We start from the raw sequence: 18,453 nt of genomic DNA, 5'->3' as shown, positions 1-18,453 counted from the left end.
CTCAGGCTCGTAACTTTTGATGGGTAAGACTAAACTTGATGAAACTTATATATTTAAAACCAGCATTGAAATGCGATTCTTTTGATATAGCTATTGGTATCAAAATTCCATTTTTTAGAGTTTTGGTTACTATTGAGCCGGGTCGCTCCTTACTACAGTTCGTTACCACGAACTGTTTGATATGAATTTCAGTAACTAAAAAGAGCTTATAAATACATTATCATAATAGAAGAAACTATGATGGGCCCATTCTTTCCCCATTAACCATGAAATAAAAATTCGAAAATACTTACATCTTAAGGGATATATTGAATTCGTTTATTTGTCTTATATTAACTTCAATTTCAATGCTTATAAAAGTCTCCCATTCTTAAGACCCTTTCTGCAAAAAAAAATCGTGTCATTAGAACGTGTATTTCAAAATTCTTTGCCACTCTCCTCTTAAGCTGTATAACTTGAATATAAAAATTTTGTTCCTGTTTGAATATAGGCATATATACAGACGGTGCAATACAGCATGTATGCACCGTCTGTGATATGCTAATTTTGTACCTGTTAAAATATAGGCTAATTTTGAATCTGTTAGAATTAAATAAAAAAAACAAGTTTTTTCAACTGAAAGTAAGGAGTGACATCAAAACTTAAAACGCACAGAAATTACTTCGTATATGAAAGAGGCTGCTTCCTCATCAACGCCCCGCTCTTTACGCTAAAGTTTGACTCTTTCTCTCAATTCTTCTTTCTAAAACAGTAAAAAACTTTAGCGTAAAGAGCGGGGCGTTGATGAGGAAGCAGCCTCTTTCATATACGAAGTAATTTCTGTGCGTTTTAAGTTTTGATGTCACTCCTTACTTTCAGTTGAAAAAACTTGTTTTTTTTATTTAATTTCTGAACGTTTTTGAATCAATGCATGTTTTGATTTTGGCTCTCCGCAGAGGAATAATCAAAACGAAATTTGTATATTTTTTTTTGGCTTAATGGCTTTCTCATAATTTTGATCGAATCATTTTGAGAAAAAAGAGCGGGGGACGAAGCCTAGTTGCCCCCTGATTTTTTGGTTAATTAAAAAGGCAACTAGAACTTTTAATTTTTTACGAATCTTTTTATTGGTAAAAGATTTACGTAACTTATAAATTAGCTTAGGTAAAGAACTTTTGTATTCTCATGTTTTTATTACATATATGAGGGGATTCGCCCCATCGTCAGTACCTCGCTCTTTACACTAAAGCTTAAATCCCAATTCATTAAGAATGACCCCCTGAATCACAAAAGCCGTAGAATAAGTAGTTGAAATTACCGAAAATACTTTAGCGTAAAGGGCGAGGTATTAGAAGGAGGTGAGCCCCTCATATGGGTAATAATTTCTGTTTGTTTTATGTTTTATTGCTGTTCCTTACTTCCAGCTGAAAAAGCTTTTTCACTTTTATTTTTTAATTGTTTTTTTTTAAAATAATGCTAGTAAATCCTGCTCTCACTTCATGGAAATTTTCTTCTCCCATTACAAATTCTCGAAGGAAAGTTCCCCCAGCATATCCCCCTCTTCTCAACCCCTCCCAAAAACCAAAAAAATCCTCCTGAAAACGCCTGTATACTTCCCAATAACCATTACTATATGTAAGCACAGGTCAAAGTTTGTAACTTGTTGCCCCTCCCCCGGGGACTGTGGGGGAGTAAGTCGTCCCCAAAGACATAGTTATAAGGTTTTTCGACTACGTTGAATAAAATGGCTATCTCAGAATTTTGATCCGTTGACTTTGGGAAAATAATTAGCGTGGGAGGGGGCCTAGGTGCCCTCCAATTTTTTTGGTCACTTAAAAAAGGCACTAGAACTTTTCATTTCCGTTAGAATGAGCCCTTTTGCAACATTCTAGGACAACTGGGTCGATACGATCACCCCTGGGGAAAAAAAAAAACAAAACAAAAAAACAAATAAACACGCATCCGTGATCTGCCTTCTGGCAAAAAATGCAAAATTCCACATTTTTGTAGATAGGAGCTCGAAACTTCTACAGTAGGGTTCTCTGATACGCTGAATCTGATGGTGTGATTTTCGTTAAGATTCTATGACTTTTAGGGGGCGTTTCCCCCTATTTTCTAAAATAACGCAAATTTTCTCAGGCTCTTAACTTTTGATGGGTAAGACTAAACTTGATGAAACTTATATATTTAAAACCAGCATTAAAATGCGATTCTTTTGATGTAGCTATTGGTATCAAAATTCCATTTTTTAGAGTTTTGGTTACTATTGAGCCGGGTCGCTCCTTACTACAGTACGTTACCACGAACTGTTTGATAAAGGCAATCTGGTTGCATGTATCGTCTGTATTATAGGTATTCTTTAGGGCTCAGGCTGTATCTATTGGTCCTGTTGAGGCTGTGGTGATGGAATAAATTATGAATCTGTTGGACTCATTGAGGCCATAGCAATGGATTAATTATGTATCTGTGGATACATAAACACTCATGGAATACTCCATGAGTTAAGAAAGTGTTGTAATTGTAGCATATGTAACTTTCAAATCAGTAAGAGACACATATAAATGCTTAACATTTATTCACTAAAATATTTAAAGATGGGGTAGTGTATGATTTTGATACAATTTAACCATTTAAAGAACAATACAACGAAACCCACTAAGACAATAGGATAGAGTACCATTGAAATTTTTTACAAAAACCTATTCCCTGACTCAGGGATGTGAGAAAGGATACTTGGTGCACTTTTTCAAAGTAAAGAAGCATTGATAAGACAAATAACTATGCAATTTCAGTTTTTTAACTGTTTGATAATATTCCAAATTGCTTTTTTCACATCATAGGCAGAGTAATAGCACTAACTAAATAATGAGCTATGTAGGAACATTGTATTTTTTCTTTCCAAGGCCCTTCGCACAGAAAGAGTTGTTGTTGAGACTTCGGAGGGAGGTAATTCGATTGGAAATTTAAAGTAGTGCCTTTTTAAAAAGCCAAAAGTGATTCAAGGGCAACCAATCCCCCTCCTATGTTCATACATTTCCTAAAAATATACAATTTTGAGATACACATTTTTGCTTAGTTTAGTTGAAAGGTCCAGAAGCTATGTTTCTGGGGATATCGATCCCCTCCGAAGCCCTTGGTAGTGTTCTGGGGGTGTTGTGTTGTGAGTGTCAAGAGGGGAGTGTTGAAAAGTGTTGAACTAAGTCAAAACATGATATAAGCATACGAGCTGCCAAGAGGGCGTAACTCAGGAAGGACTGAGTGTAATTTGCGTAAGTGCAATTTGGAACTTTCAGAAAATGATGAGGGAAGTAATCAATGGACCAAAATGCAATATTTGCACATTACTATCAGTACAACTACTACTGCTACTACTACAATTACTACCAATTCAGCCTCTATAGTGAGTACTACAAAGGCTGAGGGTATTAAAGTGAAAAGCTGAGAAAATATTAAAGGGAAAGTCGAACTAAGTCAGAACATACTATGGGGATACAGATTGTCAAAAAAGGAGTATCAATGGTTGCTCTGGAACGGCTTGCCGTATTGAGCTGGAACTGCCAGGACATCGAAAGGGTGATATTTAATTGAACAAAAGACAACATGTGCATATTACTACTGCTATTAATACTGTTTCTACTACTGTTACTATTACTACTAATACAATACTGCTATTGCTCCTCCTACTACTACCACTAATAGTGCTACTAGTGCTACTACTATTACTACTACAACTACTAGTACTGCTACTACTACAACTATTTCTATTGCAATTACTACTAGCGCTAAGAGTGATATGATGAACATTGTAGGAATTACTGAGAGAGAATTTAAACTAAATTAAAACTCGATATGAACATACAAGTTATCAAAAAGGCATTTTGGAAATATTATAGCATCGGCTAATTTAATAACTTGAAAATTCCAGGGCTTTATAAGGGGGGAGCTCAACTGACCAAAAGGCAAATTTTTAATACTGCTGCTGCTGCTACTAGTACTACTGCTATTACTGTTAATAATACTACCAACCCTAATACTAGTACAACTACTACGCCTACTACTACTACTGTGACTCATATTACAACTATGGCTAAAGGTATGAAGGTAAAATTTTCAGGCTTTGGCCTTTGATAGCCTGTATGTTCATATTGCGCTTAATTTAGTTTATATTGAGGGAATTTGAACTAAATCACAACAAGCCGTCTCCAAGCAGGTTGTCAAAAGGGCGTATCAGCAATATCTTATGAATGCTTTGTTATGTGAAATTGAAACTTACAAGGTTTGTTGTGGGGATGTTAAAATAGCCTTAAGGCAATATTTTCATTCTACTACTAATAGTTCAACTACTACTACTTCTATTGCTATTACAGCTACTACTAGTATTACTAATGCTAGTACCTCTACTACTGCTAATAAAGCTAAGCCTAATACTGTTAATTCCGCTTAAACCACTATTACTGCTGGTACTACTACTATTGCTACTAAGGTTAAGGGTAATTAAGTGAAACTTAAAAGGGGGGTGTTGAAACAATCGTAAATTAAATCAAAATAAACTATACGCATAAAGGTTGTATCGAGGACGCATAAGCAATACCTCGAGTTTATGGCATTAAGCTAAAACTTTCGTCTTGTGTTGAGGGAGACGTTGAAAAAACTATTACAAGTATTGTATATTTTAAAAAATATAGCAAATTACAAGTATTGCTACTACTGAAGCTAAGGGTAGTAAGTTGAAGCTTTCAAGAATGTTTAGGTGGATGTTGAAGTAAATCAAAACAAACCATTAGATTGTAGATTGTCAGCTTACATTATTCAGTTGAAACTGTCAGGGTATTTTGTGGTGGATTTTGAACTTACCAACTAGCACAAAGTGTATACTGCTAGTACTAATACTGCGATTCCTTTAAATAATGAGACTATGGATATTAAGGTCAAACTCTTAGGAACGGTTTGGGGTTTTTTTATTAAACAAAAAAAGCTATATTTATGCAGTTTTTCAAAAGAGTATAATAGAGTATCATTACTCTGCTTATATAAGAGTATCATTACAAGCAGTACCATAGGAATCGGAGCACTTTCATAGTAAATATTAATGGAGTTCATTCGATTGGAAGTTTAGTTGGTAGTGTCATTTTTAAGAGTCAAAAGTGATTGGAGGGCTAACAATCATCTTCCCAATTCTATTAATTCTCCTAACACATCAAATCAGAATTTTGAAATAGCCATTTGTTCAGCAGAGTTGAAAGTTTAAGTAACTCTCGTCTCTTGGAACGTTGAGAATGTTAGCCCCCCAATTCCCTCAGAGCAATTGCTGTAAGTTATGTAATTTGCCCATTCTTTGCATATAGTATTTTTTATTCGGAAATTGGGCTTATTTCAGCTATTGTGTTCAAAAAGACCAAGTGCCTTCAAGTGAAACTTTCAGAGAATGCTAAGAGGAGTGTCAAAGTAAATCAAAACATGTTTTGAGCAAACAGATTTGAAAAAGGGGGAAACTCAGACATGACTGAGAGTATTAGGTTGAAATTTTAAAGGAAAGATGAGGGAGATGATCGATTGACCAAGTGCATGTTGAGGAGGATGTTCAGCTAATCAAAAGACATTTTGCCTATGTTACCGCTATTACTACAATAATAGTTACTACCTCTACTGAGGTTACGAATATTAGGTGGAGTTTTCAGGGAACATTTCGGGGATTTTTGAAGTAAATAAGAACAAACTCTTAGTATTCAGGTTGACAAAAGGATACAAGAACAATTTCTGAGGAATAGCTTCGAGTATTAAGTTGAAACTTTCAGGGTGTGTTGAAAAGGACGTTGAACTAACCAACATGCACTCTGAGTATGCTTATACTACTAAAAAAGCTGCTACTTCTGGTACATATTACTATTATTGCTACGGCTACTACTACTGAGGCTAAGGGTAGGAAGTTGAAACATTCAGAGAATGTTCAGGAGGATCTCGAACTAAATAAAAACACACTCTGAAAAAACAGATTTTAAAAAGGGCGCATCAGCAGTAACCCAGGAATAGTCTACGGTATTCAGTTTAGACTTTCAGAACAGGTTAAGGTGGACATTGAACCAGGCAAAATGTGCATACTACTACAAATTCGGACAGTAGTACTAACTACTGTTACTACAGCTGTTGCTACAACTGCTACTGCTATTACGACTACTACTGCTATAAAAAACTACTAGGACGACTAATAGTAGTACAACTGAACCTAAGGGTATTACATTGAATCTTCAAGGAATGTTAAAAAGGATAATGAACTATGTTGAAACATGCTATGTGGATGCAGATTATTAAAAGGCCGCAACTTATAATATTTCAAGAGCATGTTAAGGGGGATGTCGAACCAACTACAAGGTATTATATGTATACTACTTCTAATATTAGTAGTACTACTACTAAGACTAGTATTATTGTTAAGGATATCAAGGATATATTTTCAGAAAATTTCGGGGGTATATTAAATTAAACAGAAACACGCTGTACGTATGCAGGATTTTTAAATGGCCACATCAATGTTATATCAAAAACAGCTTAGAGCATTAAGTTATAACTTTCAGGGCGCTCTGAGGGGTATGCTGAGCTAATAAAAATTCCAAATGTGCGTACTACTGCCATTAGTAGTAGTAGTACTACAACTACTGTTTTAGTGCTAATGTTATTGCGGCTGATGATATTAATGTAGAACTTTCAGGAACTGTTGAGCGAAATGTTGTGCCAAATCAAACCACATTATATGCATTCAGGTTATTAACAGAATGTATCAGAAATATCTCAGAGACGGCTTAAAGCATTTAGTAGAAACGATCTGGGTATGCGAAGGGGACGTTGTGCTAGGTTAAACCGATTAAATATGAACACCATTAGTGCTTACTACTAATTCTAGTACTGCTATCACTAATACTACTTCTGCTCTTCCACTATTACTTCTGCCAATGTTTAAAGGGTGTAGGGTTTACCCTAGAGCAGTGGTTCTCAACCGGGGTCCACATGGACCCCTAGGGGTCCATGTAATATTCCTGGGGGTCCACAGGCAAAACACAACAAATTGGGGGTCCACAATGATATTTTGGGGGTCCATGAAGAAAACCAACTCAGAACGCTCTTTATTTTAAAAATTCAATTTCTACTGTATTTTAAATTATTCTGAAAAATATATATTAATAATTCTTTCATTATTTTTTTTTTTACTTTCTTTTGACTTATGTTTCCACCCATCAGTCAGTGGCAAGAACAAGCGAAGGTGAAAATCTTTTAACTTCTCTCATGAAGTAGGCGGTGAGCTTTAGTCTTTATTTTTAAACAGATATTTCCTTCCCAATGCCCGGTACCTAACCATAGATCTGCAACGACTTATCTATTACCCCCTGGTCAGCGGCAAGAGCAAATACAATCTTTCAACATATCTTAGGAAATGAATGTTTCCTGGCATCATATGAAATAAGCAAAATAATTGTTAAGGCCGGAAAACCCCATAATATTGGTAAAACAGTAATTCTACCCGCAGTTTCTGCTATAATTTCATCAGTTGTGAAACAAAATGCAATTGAAATTACTAATTCCATCCCTTTAAGCAACTCTTCTGTGTCACGACGCATTGATGAAATGGTAGAGGATGTAGAAAAACAATTAATAGCTCATTTGCAAGTGAAACAGTTTGCCCTTCAACTTGATGAATCAACTTTAAGAGATAATGAGGCCCCTTTTATTAGCATATGTTAGGTTTAACAATGAAGGACCAAAAGATTGAAATGCTTTTTGCTAGAGGTCTTACGACAGACACACAAGGTGAAACAATTTTTAATGAAGTTGCTACTTATTTCAAGGAAACAATGTCCCACTTAAAAATATAATTCATAACACCATCTATGACATTATTAATATTACACCATACACCAATTATTAATTAATAACACCATTTATGACAGGCAGATACAAAGGTTTTATTGAACATAAAAAAAAAAACAGTCCTAGAAGTATATTGTATTCGCTGTGTGATACACCGTCAACACTTAGTTACAAAGAAAATGAGTGCACGTCCGCATGATTTCCATTTCTGTTGTAATTAAAGTAGTAAACCATACTAAATCAAATTCTCTCCAAGACCGCCTTTTCCGTGAATTCTGTAAGCAGAATGGAGAAGAGTTTGAGTGGCTTGTATTGCATACAGAGGTGAGATGGCTATCAAAGGGGAATTGTCTTAAGCCTTTCATTGCACTTTGGGATTCTATTGTTTCCTTTCTTGCTGAAACACAACTTGGAGCGAAACTGCCTGCAAATAAAAATGATATCTTTTACTTATCAGATATATTTGAAAAACTTAATACACTTAATAAACATCTCCAAGGAAAGATCTGATATCTAGTAAAAGTGCTATTGCTGATTTTCTAAGAAAACTACAGCTGTATAAGAATAATATCAGGCGTCGTGCATTTGAACAGTTTCCTTGTTTGGCCTGTGTTAGTAGCGATTTGCAAGATGAAAATCTTGTATTATATGGTGAATATTCGGGAAATATACATGAAGATATGCAAACTTGGTTTAGCGACCTACTCGGGATGGATATACCGATTTAGATTTAAATTTCTTTCGAAGTTAATGCTGCCGAAATAGAATTGTTTTTGCAAGAGCCCCTTATCGAATTACAAAGTGATGAAATAACGTTTTCAACTTTATTGAAAAGTACAATATATGGAAAACAACCGACGTTGCTACAAAGTACCTTTTGCTCTGGGATAAAGCGCAGTTCTACGTTATTGCTTTTCCTATCTTATCTTGTTGAAGCGGGATTTAGTAGTGTTCCTCAAATGTTATCAAAAGCTCGCAATAGACTTGACATTGTGAAAAGGGGCGATCTTCGACTATCATTAACATCGATAGATCCAAATATAAAGAGACTCGTCGTGAAGCATCAACCACAGGGATCTCATTGAAAAACATGCCTTTTCCTTCTTTTTTTAATCCCACACTTAATTTCAACTCCTTTTTGTATTCAGTTTACAAAAATAAGGTTGGAGTGAATTAAACTACCTGAGGAGCTCTACTCTCCATGATTTTGAGTTGCTTGCCCATGGAAGAAACAATGTAATATTGTAGTTATTATCACAATAATAATAATAATAACAATAATTATTATTATATTATAGTATAATATTTTATTTGTATTAAATTAGTTTTCATTTAAAAATAAAGCTTAATCGTATACTATTTCTTTGATAATTAAAACCTTAAAATTTATTTTAGTGAAGAATAGAAAATTGTTCTTATGTCCAATAGCTATGAAGGGGTCCACCAAGATAAAAAGAAGAGAAAAGGGGTCCATGGGTAAAAAAAAGGTTGAGAACCACTGCCCTAGAGGTTTAAACACAATAGGATGTAAAGTAAAAACGTTCATGGAAAGTTTATGTCACTTTAAAACTAAATCAATAGGCTCTATGTGAATACTGGTTGCCCATAAGACGTCCAAAGTATCTAAAGAACGACTGAGGGTATTAAGTTGAAACTTTCAGGGCTATCACTTTTACCACTTCTGCACTTACAATTGAACAAAATCAAAATGGTGTAAATTCATCAAGGTTGTCAAAATAGTATAGATTTGTAAATCGTATTAGGTTTTGTTTTTTCAAAAAAACTTGAAAAGATGTAAAATTAAATTAAACCATGTTATGTGCGTCCAGCTTTTTGAAAGGACGTATGTTATTAGAATTGTTGAAAAATTTTCTCCAACATATAAATAGTAAACCAAGAAATGGTGCCTCATAGAAAAAAAGGAAATGATTTGAAATATTATTTTCTTTTCCAGTGAAAAAGACTATGTCAACAAAAAACAAACAGAAATTAATTTTAAAAGCTTTTTCACAAAATAAGCTTTTTAAAAAAATTTAGAGCTGCATTAAACGAAAAATCAGCAAAAACAAAGTCAAATGATTTTCCAAGGTTAAAACAACCACAGAACACTATCAATAACCAAATAAAACGCAACACTAACGGAAATTGCGATAAATAATCGAATCATACTAAAAAAAGCAGAATCCAAGACGATTAGGGCTGATTACCTCCCCCCTCCTTTCTGAAGAACAGAACATAATTGAAAATTTACTGATTGACAAAATTGATTTACAAAATTGTATTTTAAACGTTTCCACTTTTTTAACTTTATAAAATCCAAAATTATCAAGGTTTTAAGGAATAGATATCAGGAATAGAAATAGAACAGAACATCCATTTGTTGGTGTTACTTTCAAGAATCTTTATTAGGGCTGCTTTTGTTTATTTATTTTTGCTAAATATTATGAGAAATTGAAATATTCAGCTTGAAATAAGGATTGTTTTCAGTAAATTACAGTATTTACTTGCCTTGTAGGTTTTAAGCCAATCCTTCAAAAAAATACCTTCTTCTCTGAAAAGATGGTGTTGGAGGGGCAAAAAGACCAATATGGGTCTGACTGGACCCTGTCAGACCCAACTGGACCCTGGCGCAACTGGACCCTGGGCAAGGTGCAACTGGACCTTGAAATTGTACATATTTGAAATCCTCTTATGATTCCAGCTCAAACAAGGTGCCACATATTTTAATTAGTGGTTCTAGCTTAAGGAAGTTGGGGCTTGCCCACTCTCGTGGAGTAAAGTTGGCAGTGAAGTGACAACATCGCAATAATTTATCGCTTTGGTTATAAAATTGCAGATACAGAAAATACAAGCGCCATTTCAGTCCGACTCAATGCTTTAGCATTGCCTATAGTGAAGAACCATAAGCATTGCCTATAGGCTTCGATGTATTATTCCTTTATCTCAGAGCAACTTTCTACGGAAGAGCTGGTCGTATAAACTTCAGTGGTAACTCATTCACTTGAATACTAAAACTTCAACGGCCATTCTACAGTCAGAAGCTATTAGAGTGTAGCCGACCCCCCCTCCACAGACATCTGATCAATAGCCGCTCAAAATAGTCTTAAGTTCATAGTTACAATGCCTCCAAAATTGCCATAGCCCCCACAGCCCCTGGGACCAAGATAGTGAATTATGCAATTTGCCCGTCGTTTACATACAGGGTTCATAATGGAGGAAGGTTCGATCCTGGGTATGTCCAAAAAGGATAAGTGCAATAATATAAAACTTTTAGGACTGTCTCGTGTATTTTAGACCTAAGGGGAAATGGTATAGAAAACCTCACGGCTATCTCTTCCATGTTAAAAATTGTCAGCATATCTGACAACAACTAACGTATAAGGGCATTGATTTTGGTTTTATCTATTGCCCCGATCTAGCACTATAATCTTTGTTTGCTACCTTTTTTTTATTTGGCTTTCTGAATTAAGCGTTTTCATGCAAATTCCATTTCAACTTGTCCAAGAAAATATAGCATACAAGCTTAGCAACTTTAACAAAGACTTGTAGAGATTTTTCAAAACGACAAATTGACTTTTAAGTTTTTTTTTCTAATTAGCTTAAAAAATGTTTTTCATCAATTTATTTTTTTCTGCTACAAGTTGTTATCATCACTGTTATATTGGAAACTCCTCAGCGGTTATATATTTGAGTAGGGGTATAACGACCCTTCAGGTAATAAACGCTAAATTAACGCTGAATGTCTTCATTCAGCTAAATTAACGCTGAATGTGAATGTCTCAATATATTACTTCAATCGGAGTGTTCTGTCAAATTAGGTTACGATTGATTATTTAGAAATACGAGAGCAGCATGCAATTAATGAAGAACTTGGCCTAGTCAGGGTTTCAAAAGTACTTTGTAAAACATGGTTAAGAAAGCACTAAAAGAGGACTTGGTTTGGTTACCATGCAGAAGCACAGGGGGAAAAGAGTAAATATTACAAAAAGCTTAGAAGACCACGACTTCAAAAACACTTAATCGAAGTGAGTGAAACAACTCTCCAAGATTAAACTGTAAATAACCAATAAGACTTGATGTTATAGCTGCTGGTCGCAATTTAGAATAGGATTTTGTAAGAAATTCACGCTGGATGGTCAATGTACCCTTTTTTCTAAAGAGCCAAAAGGTTCTAGTAGTCAATAATTTACAAATATTACTTAACTCATTTTTTAGTATAAATCTTTCAAACACCATAGGTTTTGATTTATAGTCAGGGGCGTAGCTCCACCATCTTTGTTGATGGGGCAAGAGGTGGTCCGCATCCGGATAGTCAATTGGCCGGGGCTAACCTTTAGGGGAAAGAACCTTTAGGGCTAACCTTTAGGCGGTTCTAGCCTATTCAATTTGCTTACACTTACAGTAAGTATGAAATGTTGTTATATAAGTATAATAGTAAGTGAGTAACTTACTGCCAACTGCGACGTCTACTTTATTTCAATAAGGACAAAATGGCAAAAACTATGAAATGATTTAAAATGTTAGACTATTTATTTCAGATTTGCGCCCCTAGGATTTCTGCGTTCGGAGAAAACGCCCCCTAATCCCTCTTCCCTCTAAAGTCACCTGTGGGGAAAGGGTGTTGGAAAACTTGTGAAAAACACAAGCTGAAAAGTGTTTTAATGATGTCTGAAAATTCTCATGATTCTGTTCCAAATTTTGTCCCGTTAGTCCAAAGGAACCAAGTCTCTTTATTGAAAGGTCCATCACAAACATGAGGAAAAGCTGAGACTGGACTATTAACTGGACCACGTTTCTAAATTAATTTGGTCAAAGTTGAGCTGCTTTCACTGTTAAGAATGCCTTAACTTTTTGTCATTGTGTTGCTATAAGAAGACGTAGGTGGGAATCAAATCTCTTTTCAATACCTTCTTGTTCTTGTTCCACCTTTCGTTGCTTTTTTAAAGTTGGTTCTCGGACTAAGAAAGAAAGTAAGAAGCTCTGCCCTTTCCTGGTTCTATTAACCTTTTATAATCAAATAAAATGGACTCGAATTACATTTTTAATAATTTTATAAAACACATCAAAGTTGAGAGCTGTTTTTTACAGAAAGAGTTGAGAGCTGTTTTGCTGTTCGTTTTTTCCTGGGCATCAAACATTAAATTTTCAGGATCCCTAGAACCGTTTGGAGAGTGGAATCAAAAATTAAAGGTAAAGAAAGAAGTGGGAGGGGTAGGGAAACTTTAAATATTGAATGTGGGATCACTTTAAAATGTCGTGTCTCTGGTAATTTAAAAATCTTACGCTCTAAGTTCCTTTGGCAATTAGAACCTGACCACATCTGAGTTTTAAACCAAGTCACAAGACGTTTTATGTTACAAAGCTATCAAAATAGAGTGTCTGCAATATCTCTGTATTTTCTTTAATCAGCAAGCTCGAACTTTGAAGAAGTGTAAGGGCTGTCAAATGAACCCAATCTATTACTTGCAGGGAGGGTACAGAGGATAGGGAGAGGGCTCAGATTTTTTTTCTCATGTTCACTTGAACATTTCTGTTCTACAAGCCTATTTAGTACTTCTATTGTATTTACTGTTAAATAGGTACTTAAATCAAAGGCCATTAGGTCTGGTGATCTAAAAATCAATTCCTGGTCGAGAAGCAAAGTAGACTAAAAGAAGTCTTGTGTACCCAGTTTATTAAAAAAAGCATATCTCCATTATCTCAGGAACAAATCGGAATCAGGATTAATTTGAGATTATCGGTGGATGTTTCGAGGGAGGGAGAATTGGCCCTGACTTTTGACTTAAAAGAAGGGTCAGAGGGTAATCGTATGAAAATGTGTGTCTAGGTTGTCAAAATAGCATAACCATTTCAAACGACTAAAGTATTTGGGATGAAAAAAAAATTGAGACTTAAATTTTATCCCTCCAATTAGATAGAGGGTGAAATTTGGGATCTGACGTCCCCCCCCCTCCTGAAAATTCTCACAGGGGTATTTTCTGCAAGGGAAAATGTTCTGGGAGAATTTTCTGGGGAGAAAACCTACCACCGTGGAATTCATAAATTTCTTGACTAAGTGGATTCCTACGGAAAAATCAAGCCTCCAAAAAATTTTGGCTACTAACCCCAGTAAATGTTGTGCTCCGATTTTAGTAGTATGGCTAGTAGACAGTTGATTTTTTAACTATCTTCAAAAGACTGGTATTTTCAAAATTTTGATCAATGTGCACCAGGAGCAGAGTGTTTAAAAGAACAAGGAGGGTTGTTACCCCCTTCATCTCAATCACTTTCAAATACCCCTTTTAACAAGCCCTGAAAGTTTCAACCTAATGCTCTCGGCTGATACAAAGCTATTGCTGATAAACATTTATAACAACCCGCATTCAAATGATATGCATAGGTGTTGACCCTTCAAAATTACTTGAAAGCAGTCACAATCAGGATTGGTCAAAGTCGCAAGTAGTTGTAGTCAAGTAGCAGAAGTAGAAGTGCTCTTGTAGAAGTAGCAGTAGTAGGGGGCCTGAAAGTGCCAAGTGGAAACCCTTAGCAATTTCTATGACGAAAGTAAAACAGTTCAAAATAGGGATGAAACCTTTCAATTGACAGTGAATATATATAAAAATTATTTAACTGGATATTTCGAACACATATACAGTGTTCATCATCAGTTTTATTGCTGATAATGAACACTGTATATGTGTTCGAATATCCAGTTAAATAATTTTTATACATATAAATTTTACATATATAATTTTACAATATAATTATTATAAATTATATATTACATATATAATTTTATAAATAATACCCAAAATAAGAGTATGCATTCCTGTCAATGTTTTATCAATTATCCTCGCGTCTTTTGTTTAATTGATTTTTTTCTAATTTACTCCTTCGTCAGCTTGACTAAAGGCTGATGCTGAAAGTGGAACAAAATTCTTCATATGTTTCCACTTTTTACCTTTTTTTTGTGATTTTGTCTTTTAAAAACAAGGTAACAACTGAAAACCCTACTATTCAAATTTTGCTGAGTGAAGTAAAGGGACGCCTTTACTTGCATTCACCAAAGGATAAACCCGTTTGCATTCACCAAAGGATATCACCTCCATGTTTTTACAATAGATTCTCTTGTGCATAGCTAATTTTTGGTAATCGTACTGTCCATAATGTTGGGCAATATTAGATATTGATATCGGTATATCGCACCAAAAATCGATATCGAATGTCGGAATCTCACTGCGATGTTATTTCGGCTTGTTATTTCCAGCAGACAACATCCAACAAAGAAAATTGTTTTGCTAATGGCCGAGATGAAGAATAATGCATTCAATCCACTGACTCATTAATGCTGATACACATCATGCACAGCTGTGTCAATAAGTTGACAAATGCCTGTTCTCAAACTACATTTAGTGTGGGCGGACTCTCAGATGTTGCTGAGAACCTCCAAAAGTCATGGCTACATAACTATCTTCTAAGCTTATTGGCCTTGTTCAGATCACACACCAGGTCAGGTCACGATCTTACTCATGACACGATTGCCACATATCTCAATTCACGTTTCTTGAAATTGTGTATTATCTAAGATGATCTTCACCAAGTTGAAAGTGCCGTCGATGATCATCACAGATGCAAGTGCCGTCACAGTCCTTGTGATTCAGCCACTACAGAATCGAGCCTGTTTTTGGGGAGCACATGACAGAGTTTCAGTAGTCAACGCAAATCAAGCTTCGTCAGCAGCTGCAGTTAGCCCAACTCTCCATTTGTTTTTTTGGGGGTCTTGATATCCTAAAATACGAACCACTCAAGTCGTGGAACTCTCGTAATATGGGTTTCAGAAATATCTATACGATCTTGTCATAAAATTAGAGTCCCTGCCCGCCACCAATTTCCTCTCTGAAAGTGGATTCAAAGCCTCATCAGTTAATCAAATAGTTTGTGGTAACAAAATGTACGCAAGGAGCAACTTGGCATAATAACAACAGAAACTTTAAAACACGGCATTTTGATAACAATAGATACATCAAACGAATTGCCCTTTTATGTCGACTCCAGATATATAAAATTCATCAAGTTTTCTTATACCCATCAAAAGTTATGAACCTGAGAAAATTCGTGTGAAAATTTTATAGATTTTGTTATTAGACAGAGTGGGAACACCCCTAAAAACTCAAAGCATCTAAATAAATATCACACCATCAGATTCGGCATATCTGAAAACCATACTGCAAGGGTTTCTAGCTTCCATGTGCATAACTGTGAAATTTTTGTAAATTTTGCCATAAAATAGATGATGGATGTGTGTTTATTAGATCTGTTGTTTCTTCTTTCTTCTTTTTTTTTGCCAGGATGATGGTATCGAACTACTTATCTTATACGATCAGGAGAGGACTTGCTCAAACGGAAATTACAGTTCTAGCTCCTCATTTTGTGATCAAAACAATCGAAGGGCAACTAGATTTTCCCTCCCTCCCACGCTCCTTTTTTTCCAAAATCATATGATCAAAATTTTGAGATGGATATTTTGATCAGTATATTTGAAAGGACAAGTCTCTTGTGATGACAAGGCCCTGCAAATCTTTTGGGAAAGGGTTGTGAGTTGTGAAATTTGTCCTATGTTTTCATATAGTATTTGTTTTTGGAAAGCAAACAGACATTATTGGGGCGAATGATTTTTCAGTAGGGGAAATATTCTAAAGGGGGAAATATCTGTGGGGGGAATTTTCTGCGAGGCACTTTCCAATGGGAAGGTTTTCCATGAGGAGACAAGTTTCCAGTGACGAACTTTTAAAGGGAAAACGTAAACAGGGGAATTCAATTTTATATTTGAAGATATTCCGGGGAAATAACCCAGGTAAAATTTTCAATAGATTTAAAGTTGTTTTGGGGGATAATTTCGTCGGGTTGGTAATTTCCCGCACGAGAAATTCTCCATGGAGAAATTTTATACATGAGAAACCATCCATTGGGACATTGGGTGGGGAGAACATTTTCCACGGAGGGAGGATTTCTGGCATTATTTGAAAAACCAAATAAAATTAAAAGAAAAACAAGTTTTTTTATCAAACGAACGTAGGTTAAAAATAACTTTCCGTAAAGAACTATCACAAAAGATTTTTTTTTATGAAGAAATTTATAGCGGGGATGGAATTTTCTGGGGAAGGCGGATCTTACGCGGGAGAAACTTTCTAAGAAAAAGTTTCTTGAGTAGATTTTTCATGGAGAGAAAAGGTGTATTTTCTGGCATTATTAGAAAAACGATCAGAAATTAAACAAAAAATACTATTTTTTTCAACTAAAGTAAGGAGTAACATTAAAACGAACAGAAATTACCCCGTGTATGAGGGTGGATCTTCTTCCTCAATACTTTGTTCTTTCCACCAATTTTAACCTTTTTTTTCCAATTATTTAAGAACAACTTTTGAAACACAAGAGCCGTTTAATTAGAGACAGGAGGTTTTTACAATACAAAAACGAAATTTGGCATGAAGAGCGAGGTATTGGGGAGGGGCTATCCTCTTATATGCGGGAAAATGTCTGTTCTTTTAAGTTTTAATGTTGCTCCTTACTTTCAGTTGAAAACAAGAGCCAAGAGCTCATATGGCACTTGTGAAGAAGTTGGAACCTAAAATTAGACTCGGTACTAGAGTTATCGATTTCATCGTCCAAACACGTCAAGAAGCACCAAACTCCCCGAAGAACTAGAAATCCCTCCAACTCCCTGGAAGAGATCGGATCTGGTCTGCACATGTCAATCACATATCTATAACTTGTGTTTTTTTTACTTGCCAAAGCACTAGAAATCCCCCCAAATCCCTCAAAGAGAGCGGATTCAGTCCTGTTATGTCAATCACGTATCTACAACCTGTGCTTATCCTACCCATCAAGTTTCATCCCGATCTCTCCACTCTGAGCGTTTTCCAAAATTTCCAATTTCTAAGATTTTTCGTTTCCCCCAGCCACCCCCTATATCCCCAGATCCGATCCGAATTGAAAATGAAGAATCTTAGACATTTGATCTTTCTATATATCAACTTTAATTAAGATCCGATCACCCATTCGTAAGATAAGCATACCTCAATTTTCACGATTTTCCCTCCCTCCATCCCCCCGCCCCAGATATTCGAATCGAGCAAACGACTGTTATCAAGTCAATTTATGCAGGTCCAAAACACGCCTACCGATTTGCATCGTCCTAGCACGTCCAGAAGCACCGAGCTCACCAAAGCACTGGAAATCCCCCCCTCCAACTCCCCCAAGGAGAGCGGATGCATTCCTGTTATGTCAATCACATATCTAGGACTTGTGCTAAGTCTTCCCCCCAAGTTTCATCCCGATCTCTCCACTCTAAGCGTTTTTCAATATTTCCGGTTTTCCCCTCCAACTCCTTCCAATGTCACCAGATCTGGGCGGGATTTAAAATAAGAGCTCTAAGACACGAGATTCTACTAAATGTCAAATTTAATTGACATTCGATCTCCCGTTCGTAAGTTGAAAATACCTCATTTTTCTAATATGTCCGAATTAATATGTCTAACATGTCCCCCCCCCCAACTCCTCGAAAGAGAGAAGACTCCAGTCTGGTTACGTCAATAACGTATATAGGACATTTGCTTATTCCTCCCACCAAGTTTC

At 35.7% G+C, this 18,453-nt stretch overlaps 1 protein-coding gene and 1 long non-coding RNA gene across 3 annotated transcripts in view; one reads left to right on the top strand and one right to left on the bottom strand.

Moving 5' to 3' along the window:
* The window catches only part of LOC136043045 (uncharacterized), a 135,113-nt gene that overhangs the window by 60,303 nt on the left and 56,357 nt on the right, over positions 1–18,453 (top strand). The window lies entirely within an intron of this gene.
* The window catches only part of LOC136043060 (uncharacterized), a 52,651-nt gene that overhangs the window by 16,504 nt on the left and 17,694 nt on the right, over positions 1–18,453 (bottom strand). For both annotated transcript variants that reach the window (XR_010621541.1, XR_010621542.1), the window contains exon 2: positions 294–382. This is a non-coding gene — a long non-coding RNA (uncharacterized LOC136043060). The remainder of the gene's footprint in view (positions 1–293; positions 383–18,453) is intronic.

This window comes from Artemia franciscana, unplaced genomic scaffold (genome assembly GCF_032884065.1).
Source record: "Artemia franciscana unplaced genomic scaffold, ASM3288406v1 Scaffold_289, whole genome shotgun sequence".
Classification (NCBI taxonomy): domain Eukaryota; kingdom Metazoa; phylum Arthropoda; class Branchiopoda; order Anostraca; family Artemiidae; genus Artemia; species Artemia franciscana.
This window is presented reverse-complemented; position numbering and strand designations above follow the sequence as displayed.